General features: G+C 45.6%; 1 pseudogene; it reads right to left on the minus strand.

Moving 5' to 3' along the window:
- Positions 1-6,856: 6,856 nt before the first annotated feature.
- On the minus strand, positions 6,857-9,947 carry LOC136480595 (disease resistance protein RGA5-like; annotated as a pseudogene).
- Between the last annotated feature and the right edge of the window lie 208 nt (positions 9,948-10,155).

A 10,155-nucleotide genomic window follows, 5' to 3' on the forward strand; every position in this document is an offset into this window, starting at 1 on the left:
CTGCCGCCACCGCATTCGTCGTTCGCTGCTGTGCTGTCGTCTCCAAGCCGCCCCTAAGCTCGGTGTTGAGGTTACGAATCTACCGAACCCCTTCTTTTTCTTTCTATTGCACGGTTTTCGCTCACACGTCTTCGTCGGGCTACGCAGAACGCCGACGTCCGTCCCTCCGCGTGGTCCGCCATCCCCAAGCCACCTTCATCTTTGATTTTCACCGTGGTGAGCTTCGTTGCCTTCCCCTCTTTCTCCCTGTCTTTGTCCCGTGCCGATTGGGGACCTCTTGGGCCCAATTCGTGTGCGTCAAGGACCTTCGCGTCGCCGGCCATGGCGACCACCCCGCTGACCACGTCCCCCGGCCACGCTAGGCCCCGGGATCGACTCTCCCTCATCCCCGCTTACTTCCTGTGCTACTGGTTCAATGAATCGTGGCCCATAGACCTTGATCCGCGTGCGCCGGTGAGCTTTCTCGCCGTGGCCATGGCAGCGCCGCTGTGCCGGCACTATTCTCGGCCAACACCTCTTCTCTCTCTCCCTCTCATCTCTAATCAAGGCCATTCGTCTTTGATCCAACGGATCAAAACATCCCGTACCTCTTCGCGTGGCAGAATTGCTTAAGAGCCCCTCAGCTTTATTCTTTTTACTCCCGCAGTCCTCGGCCAGATGAAAATCCTGAATTTTTCTGGTTTATTTAAATTCAAAATTAGATCATTCTATTTACAGCAATGCCACTGCATTGTTTTGCTTATAAAATCGTCGTTTTAGCTCCAAATCGACCCGTTCAAATTTCGTTAGGTTTGTAATTAAGTTCTCTACATGTTAATACCACTGTCAAACATGTTTGCAACATCTAAATTTTGAGGTTAGATTTAATTAAATAAATTGCTATAGGAAACCCCGTTTGATTCATAACTTTTGGGTTTTAGCTCTGTTTTTCGTGAACTTCACGTCTATGTGATCGTAGAGAGACATAGATTCTTTTTAAGAACCTTTTTATCTTGTTTTATGCCCTGGTGAATTGTTCTAATCCTAGAATTGTTTGCTTTGCATGAATGCCTTGGAATGCTTGTATGTTGCTTTGTTGGTCGAGTTCAGACGGTGAGGAGAACGTTGGAGACCAAGAGTTCTTTGACGACCAACTAGAGTAGCCCGAGTTCGTTGAGCAAGGCCAGTATAGCATGGGATCTACCTTGATGTCCTATTCACCATTTATTAATTTCTCATTTGCATGTGTCTAATTTTGATACCCATAAGGACATCCTAGTGGTTGAGTATCCTGTTTCCTTGTCTCCTACGAGTTATATGCATATGGGTAGTTTGCTAGTGCTCAATGTAACTGTACATGATCTACATAATGACTAAAGGTTCTAAAGAACGAAAAGGTAAAATTTGCTTTTAAACAATTGAATTATAGGGCGAAGGAGCAAATGATTTTTGTTCATGATGCTCTTGTCCCTCCATAAGGACTTATCTATCAGTAAAAGCTGGGACTGACAGTGCAACCATGAGGGTCACATGGCTCTGACTTTAGGTCAGTAATAGGACCTTTTCTAGCTTGTTAGAGGTTACCTTTATGGCGCAAAAGGGGCTTGCCACGTTGGGTATAGGGCTGCCTCTGTTCCTATGTGTATAGCCACGATGGAGATGTGCCATAGGAAAGGGGGTTCCTACATCTGCCTGCCGAGGAAACCTAGCGGCCCTAACTTGTTAGAGAAACCTATGAAATGGCTTCATAGTGTACCCCGCCCGCTCACCTTGGCAGTGTTATGGGAGTAATTAACCTGGGCATATGGGAATCATGACTCACGGTGAAAGTGCACAACCTCTGTAGAGTGTTACAAACTGTTATAAGAGCCGTGCTCACGGTCACGAGCGGCCCAGAAAACTCACAGAATAAATGGTTACTTATTGATGTTCATTTATGATGTTCTACGATGATAATATGATTCAATTGTTTCTAATATCTGATCATGTGGGTTTAATTGGAGCTTAAGCATAACTTGATAATAGTTGATGATAAAATCTTGACTTACTAAAAGTGCTAACTGCAGTAAACCAGAGTCACCCTTTTTGAGCTTTCATAACCCCATGTTATCTTATTAAGTACGAGAAGTACTTATGCTTTTTTACTTTCAATATTTGGATAAAAATCCCGGATGGGTAACAGATGTCAACGGATATGAGGAGCTTCCAGAGGACTTTTAGGCTTGTGGTCAACCAGTTGACCGTCCCTGTGTTGGAGCTACCTCGAGAGAGCTACCTTTTTATTTTCCGCTGTGTTGTGTAAGACTATGTGATGGTATTAATTGTGATGTAAGATACACCGTGATGATACTTTTTGTAATTTGTCAACTTATGTGTGTGACTGATCCCTGGGCACACATGAGTTTTATGCATTCAATTTTATCCTTAAAATTGGGTGTGACAGAAGGCATCTTCAACACCAGATAGGCATAATGCGGTATGGCCATGAACTTCGCCAGAGCTGGCCGACCGAGTATGGCGTGGTAGGCGGTGTTGAAGTCGGCGACGTAGAAGTTGATGTGCTCGACGCGGTGGTTGCTGGCCGTGCGGAATTGTACCAAGAGGGTGATCTCTCCAAGCGGCTTGGATGTCCTGCCAGGTACCACACCCTAGAAGGAGGAGTCAGAGTGTGTGAGGTCTTCTATTCCAAGGCCTAGCTCCTTTAGGGCTCCGGCGAAGTGGAGGTTCAGAGCACTTCCGCCGTCGACGAGCACTTTTCTAAATAGTACTTTCATGATGGTTGCATCAAGGACGAGGGGGAAATGTCCTGTGTAAGGGATGTTCGCCCACTGATTGGCCCTGCTGAAGGTGATGGGGACCTCAGACTAGGGGCAATAGCTAGGGTTGGCGATGGCATCTTTTGTGTTGACGGTGAGCACCCGGCGGGCGGTGAGTTTCTGATCTTTTTTGCTTTCGACGGCGGTGAGGCCCCTGAAGATAGTAGTGACCACTTTGTCGTGATCCTAGAAGGCATTGTTGTTGTGCCCAGGTGGTCAGCGACCTCTGGCTCCATCGTCATTGTCGTCGTCCAACTTTTTGGCCTAGAACTCCTTAGCGAAGCCGAGACAGTCCTTGATCTTGTGCTTGCTATTCTTGTGGAGAGGGCATGGACCTTTGAGGATTTTCTTGTATTGCTCATCGTAGTTGCGCTTAGCGCGAGGTTCATCGATGGCGGCAATGATGTGGTCTAGTCGGCGGTCGTGATCATCTCACCAATCCCCTTTGGTGGCTTGCGATTGAACTTGGAGCGGTGGTCGCGGTGATGGAGTCCTCAGACGAAGGCGGAGATGACTTCTACTTCCGTGATGTTGGGAATAGAGTTCCTCATCTCGAAAAATCATCTGATGTAGCTATGGAGGATCTCGGACGGTTTCTGATAGATGCGGTTCAGATCATGCTTGTGCTCGACCGAGTACACGTAGCCATGTAGTTGTCGGTGAAGACCTTCTTCAGTTGTTCCTAGGATCCGATGGAATCTGGGGCGAGTCTCATGAGCTAGTTCATCACGGTTGGTGTGAGCATGATGGGAAGATAGTTCGCCATGACACTAGTATCTCCCCCGATGGCACGCACGGCGGTGGCATAAGCTTGTAGCCACTGTGTGGGGTTCATCCGTCCCTTGTAGGGCTCAACCCTGGTGATTTTGAAACCACGGGGCCACTGGAGTGTTCGGAGTGCCCTTGTGAATGCTTGGGGCCCTTTGGGATCATCGCCATCGTGATCTACAGCATTGCCAACACTAAGTGGCTGGAGGGCAGTATCCGGATTGTCGAATTCTTGCTCGTACTCTTGATGCCGACGTACTTCTTCTTCATGGCAAGAGAAACGGCGCCCGTCGATATGACGCCGCACGTCCCGGAGATTGTTGAGGTGTGCTTGGACATCTTATTCGACCTCTTGGTTGTGTTGGCAAGGGTAGTCGACGTAGTGCCCCCGAGCTCCCCCCTGGAGGGGTTGTTCATCATCACGATGTGGGTTGGTGAAACGGCTTCTGCTGGGGCGGCGATTAGATCTTGGCGTGGCAGATCGGCAAATCAAACTTGTCAAGTAAGAAGGTCTCTACCCCTGGCGGATGTTGTTGATATGGCAGTGCGTCGCTTTAAGCATTGCGGTGACCTTGGTGACTTCTGGCCTTTGCTCGAGCCGGGCGAGCTCATTGGCGACCATGGCCAAGTTGGCGCTTGGGGTCTTGTAGACATCGTGGCCATCGACATGGACGAATTCATCGTCGAGGTTGTGGCAGAGTGGGAGTGGCCTTCCTTGTGAGTCTAGCTGTTCGTTGCGAGCAGCCTTGGCTAGCGTAAGGGCAGCCTCATTTGCTCGGCGCTACGCACGGTTGGCGTTCCTGTTGACACGAGTGCCGTGGTCCTCCTCGGTTTCTCCATCCCATGGAGGGCTATCGATGCTGACATTAAAGATCCCACCTCCTCAGAAAGGTGGGAAAGGAGATTGGACGACGGCGATTTCGGCGACAGTCTCCATAGAGCCCTAGGACTTGGAGTCTAGATTCTCCTCCAAGATGGTCTGGAGGGATACTTCAAGACATCAGCCAATTTGTAGCATGTTGACAGTCGGCGAGAGCTGGTCGGCGATCTAGTCGGCGAGAGGATAGCTGTCTCCTGCCTGGTCGGTGAATTTGCCCCTTAGGGCATCTTGATAGGTGGCGGCGATGCTGGTGAGCCCAAAGGGTAGGGCTATAACCGCTAGAGCTTCCTAAACGACCTTTGATGGATCTGAATCGGAGGGCGGTCGACATAGAACCAGAGTGGTCAGAGCTGATTCTGCGATGGAGAGGCAATTGGCAAGCTTCTGGCCAACCTGATCGATGGATGCAATCAGATCGTTGTTGCTAATCCACTTCCTTGGGTAGCAGGGGAGCAGGCGGCGAGTTGTTGGTGAAGACGACCTCGGAGGTGGTTCTAAGATCTGATCTGCTGTAGCAGGTGTTGGGGTGGTCGGTGCAGAATCGATCTGCACCGGCTCGATGATCTCTCCATCTCTGTTAGCGTTGATGATCCAGGAGATCGATCTGACCGTAAAGATCTGGCCAGGCTACAGGGAGGACGAAGAGCCTGCAAAACATACCATCTTGTTCGACATGGAAACAGCACGCACACCCCTACCTGGCGCGCCAACTGTCGACAGAATATTGTCGGCAGTCCTCCGAGGGGTATCCCACGAAGGTAGATTTGTCGGCTTAGGTGCGCGTAATCAAGAACAAGAAGGCAACAGAGACACAAGAGTTAGACAGGTTTGAGCCGTCAGCGCGACGTAATACCCTACTCCTGTGGTCTGTTGGATTGTATTGGCTTCGTATGATGTTTCGTGTGTTTTGAGGGGGTCCTTGCCTGCTTTATATAGTCTGGGGGTAGAGTTACAAGTCGGTTAGATCTAGGAGATAACCAGAAAGTAATAACAGATTACAGGAATCATGGGATCGAACGTATCCTAACAGATCTCATAGTATCTTCAGGATATCGCCCTTGATGTCTTGCGGTGCACGCTGAGCAGTGCCGTGCACCAGAGATCTTCGTCTCGTGGGCTGGATCGCCCCTAGGAGCGCGACCCATGTAGTCTGTCATGAGTATCCGGGGTCGTACCCCCCACAGTACTCCATTAGCTGCACATTTCAGATTATCCTCAGCTTTATGTCCATAGTCAGATGATGATGTTGAGTACATGTCTAGAGTTCCATATTCTAGTGCAGTTGGTTCTCTTATGTATGCCATAGTTTATTCTCGTCCTGATTTATCTCATACATTGAGTGTTGTCAGTAGATTCATGGCTAATCCTGGTAAGGAGCATTCGAGGGCCGTTCAATGGATTTTTAGATATTTGCGAGGTACTTCTAATGCCTGTTTGCAAATTGGGAAATCTAGAGATGGACTTGTTGGCTATGTTGATTCTGATTATGCTGGTGATTTGGATAAGAGGAGGTCTCTCATGGGTTGTGTTTTCACAATTGGTGATTGTGCTGTTAGCTGGAAAGCAAGTTTGCAGGCTACTATTGCTCTGTCTACTACAGAAGCTGAGTATATGGCTATTTATGAAGCTTGTAAAGAAGCTATTTGGTTGAGAGGTTTATACTCTGAACTTTGCGGGGTTTCTTCGTACATTACTATACATTGTGATAGCCAGAGTGCTATTTGTCTGACTAAAGATCAGATGTTTCAAGCCTGTTCCTGGAGCTAAGTTTGAGCTATGCTCAGGCTTAGTTGGTATTACAGTTTAAGTCCTAGTGACTTTTTGCATCGGTGATTATTTATTATTGAAGTGAATTGCTTGATGATACTTCATTTGCTACAAGATGGAATTTGTCTCAAGGTGGAGTTTGTTGGAATATGATCCGAATTCTAACGTGAGTCTTGCGGGGACGCCTCGAGGGCCCGCGGTTTGGGTTATATATTTAGCGGATTTGTTTTCGTATTTGACTGCAGCCAATCCGTCCTATAAATACATCTTGTAAGCCGCACGGGAAGAGCTGATGACTCATTGTATTCCCTGCGTTTTGTAAACTCTTCTCATATAGTGAAGATCACCGGTTGGCGTCCATGGGTTTTTTCCCGCAAGGGTTTTCCATGTAAAAATATGTGTCTCGTATTCGATTTTGATTCGCATTATTTGCTAACAACCAATGATGAACCCCCCAAGGGTTCCAAGATTTTTTGGATCCACCGACAGTTCTAGCAGATGGAGTGCTCGCAACCTCCCAAGGGTTTCGAGATTGACCTGCCCTAAATCCCTCACAGCAATGGATAGGTATACAAGGTCCAGTAGATAAGACTCATTCATCCATGTTGGCAGTGTTGAGAACCAGCATGGCCATTCTTTATCCAATCTATAGAGATGTCGAGGAGCGACCCAGGCATCCAATCCACCAAAGTCCCATTGATGATCTCCAAAGATCTTGATGTATAGATATTGGATATATATTTTGCAGCTTGTGTAGGCACTCCACCAGCTTCCCACTCCAGCCAATGAACAGCAAAATATGAAGCACCCTCAGTTCCATTAGCTGTCCCAACTCTTCTATAATGTCAATGGAAACGGTAATGTCTAAAGTTGAAAGCACCTCAAGGTTTGTTAGGCTCCCAATCCCATTTGGCACTCTTGTAAACTCATCAATGTACAGGCACATCAAGTTTGTGAGCTGAACAACAGTTGACGGCAAGCTAAACATAGCCCTTGTTTAGTTCGCGAAATTTGGATTTTGGGGCTACTGTAGCACATTCGTTTTTATTTGGCAAATAGTGTCCAAACATTGACTAATTAGGCTTAAAACGTTCGTCTCGCAATTTCCCACCAAACTGTGCAATTAGTTTTTCTTTTCGTCTACATTTAATGCTCCATGCACGGGCCGCAAACATTCGATGTGACAGGTACTGTAGCAACTTTTTGGATTTTGGGGTGAAACTAAACAAGGGCATATTGTTTCCCCTCAGATCCAAAGTTTGTAGGAATTCTAGGTTTCCTATTTCTTCAGGAAGCTGAGCAATGTGTGTGGCACATAGTCCTAGGTACCTCAAGTGAAATAAATTCTCAAGGTACTCGACCTGTAACCGCTTGAAAGATCACAATCCTGTAAATTCAGGACACGTTAAACTTTGAATTTTGTAAGGACCGGCATTACAAAAAATGCAGACGGAAAGACAATAGCTGACCTTGCAGGTTGCAAGCTTGTAGTATGTAGAGGCATAGCATTATCATCCTTACCATATTGAAGAGACAACCTCCGAAATATCTTTGATGTAGACGTGTAGTACCCACCATTTAATATAGTAACCAAATTTTCTTCACTTGACAAGGAGCAAATCAGATCGTGCACCATATCATGTAGACGACAAGCATATATCAAGCCAGTGTACCTCTCATATATAGGTTGTATCATACTTCTGTTTATGAGTTCATTGATGTAACTCTCTCCAACTGAAAATAGGCTCTTACCTTCTTCTTCACATTGGATAAAGCCTTCAGCCATCCACATCCATATTAAATGATCTTTTTCAATTTCATAATCTTCTGGAAACATGCTTAAATATAATAAGCAAGTTCTCAGATGGAAGGGCATTTCATAATAGCTAAGTGACAATATCGTTCTCATATTAACCACGCATCAGTGCTATCGCAAAGACCAGTACCAATAGAATTGTAGACATCATACCAATCAATCTTATTTCTTGCTTTAGAAGCTAGCAGACTAGCTATTGTAACAATAGCCAAGGGCACACCACCACATTTCTCTAGTATTCTCTCGGATACTTTAGCCAGCTCCTCATCCGGACATTTTTCTATGTCTTCAATGTTGTCCTTGTTTTCGTTACCAAATATTCTTATATACAACAACTTTTGGGAGTTACTTTGGGAAAGCGGTTTCAACTTGTAAGCATCACCAACTTCTTCAGCAACACCAAAATTACGTGTTGTTATGATAACTATATATCCAACATCATTATCAGGCAAAGCGGATTTAATCATTAGCCGAATCGAGATATCCCATATGTCATCAATAACAAGCAAATACCTACACACGGATCGAATTATTAACAGAAACTAATGAAATTATGATAGGAAGTTCAATTATTGTTCATGTACCAAATTGTGCAAGTTAAGCTAACTCGAACATTACAAATGAACTGATGAGTTAGACTAGATTAACATGTCCATAAACAAAACAAGTCGACTTAGGCTCTGTTAGCATGGCTCCAAAGGGCTCCGGCTCCTTGGTACAGTGTGCGAAGGAGCCAGAGTCGGTGTTGCAAGAAATAGTGGCTTCACTAGCTTCTAGTTCAGAGAAAAACGGCTCCTTGCTACAGTGCACGAAGGAGCTGAAGTCGGAGCCCTCTAGAACTCTACCAAATGGGGAGAATCCTAGCCAAAAACTACAAAAAATAATCATTGTCTGCTCATATTATTTCCACTTAACGATGATGTTAAAAACATAAGTGGTTGTTTTTTATTTAACTAGGACATGTATGCACATTTCTCATTGACCTTTTTTAGCTCTAGGCCCTAGTATTATTATTGGAGGGAAAAATTCAACAGCGGCAAAAAAAATTCATATGTACTCCCTCCATTCCAAATATAAGATGTTTTGGATTTGATAGATACACATCTTTTGCTATGAACTTAGGTATACTCCGTCCATACTTAAAATTAAAGTTGTTTTGGAGGGTGAGTCCGATGTTCACAATTGAAGTCATTTTGCATGCTTTAACAACATTTTGGATGAAGTTGACCCGAGCCTTCATCTCCCATTTTGGATGGAGTAAATTCACACACTGCACAAAAAAAAAAAGAGCAACCCAGCGTGGGATGGAACCTAGGACCTCACGTCTGGCCTTCACAGGGCTAACTAGTCTGGCAGGGAGTGTTTGTTGAATGGGAGAAACCTGAAATCCTATTTAATAAGGGGCAAGCATGGGAAAATGCACCAATTAATTGCTCCTTGGTATCCTAATCCAAAACAACTTGATTTTTGAGCATGGAGGGAGTACACAATGTCTAGATACATAGTAGAAATAATGTATCTAAAAAAGCGAAAAGTTTTATAACTTAGAATGGAGAGTGTGTGTCCTAATGGGAGGAATGCTTCGTGCTTCCATACCTTTTATGTTGAAGGAATTCTCTGAGTACACTGATGAGCTGCAGCTCGTCAAGAAATGTTTCACTGACGCTGTCATTGAATTTATTCCTGTCAAGTTGATAGAGGATGCCTTGGTCAACAAACCCATACTTCGGTTACGACGGGGAATGTACTTTCTCATGTTAGGCAGTTTTGCTAACTCATTGCCCTTGCCACACATCATGAATGTGTCAATGCTATCCTCCATGTCATAAGACAGCTCCCTCAAATCCCTGGCCCAGATCTTGTCTTGAATGCTAAGCTGGTCTGCCGGTATGTTGGAGACCATCTCAAAGGCAACTTTCATGCTCTCGAGCTCAGCTTGTACTCCCCGGTGAGGAGATCACGATAACCTGTTTTTTTTTTTGTTCCGAGTTGCTCCCGGGTTGGTGCTCGCTAGCTGCTGCCTTAGCAGTTGGAACAGATGGGAGGGGACAGGTTATCGTGATGCTACAGCAAAAGGCAAAAATATTGGTCCACCGCATTAATTATCTATTCCACCCATGATATCGACG

The sequence above is a fragment of the Miscanthus floridulus genome, chromosome 9 (assembly GCF_019320115.1).
Source record: "Miscanthus floridulus cultivar M001 chromosome 9, ASM1932011v1, whole genome shotgun sequence".
NCBI classification, from domain to species: Eukaryota; Viridiplantae; Streptophyta; class Magnoliopsida; order Poales; family Poaceae; genus Miscanthus; species Miscanthus floridulus.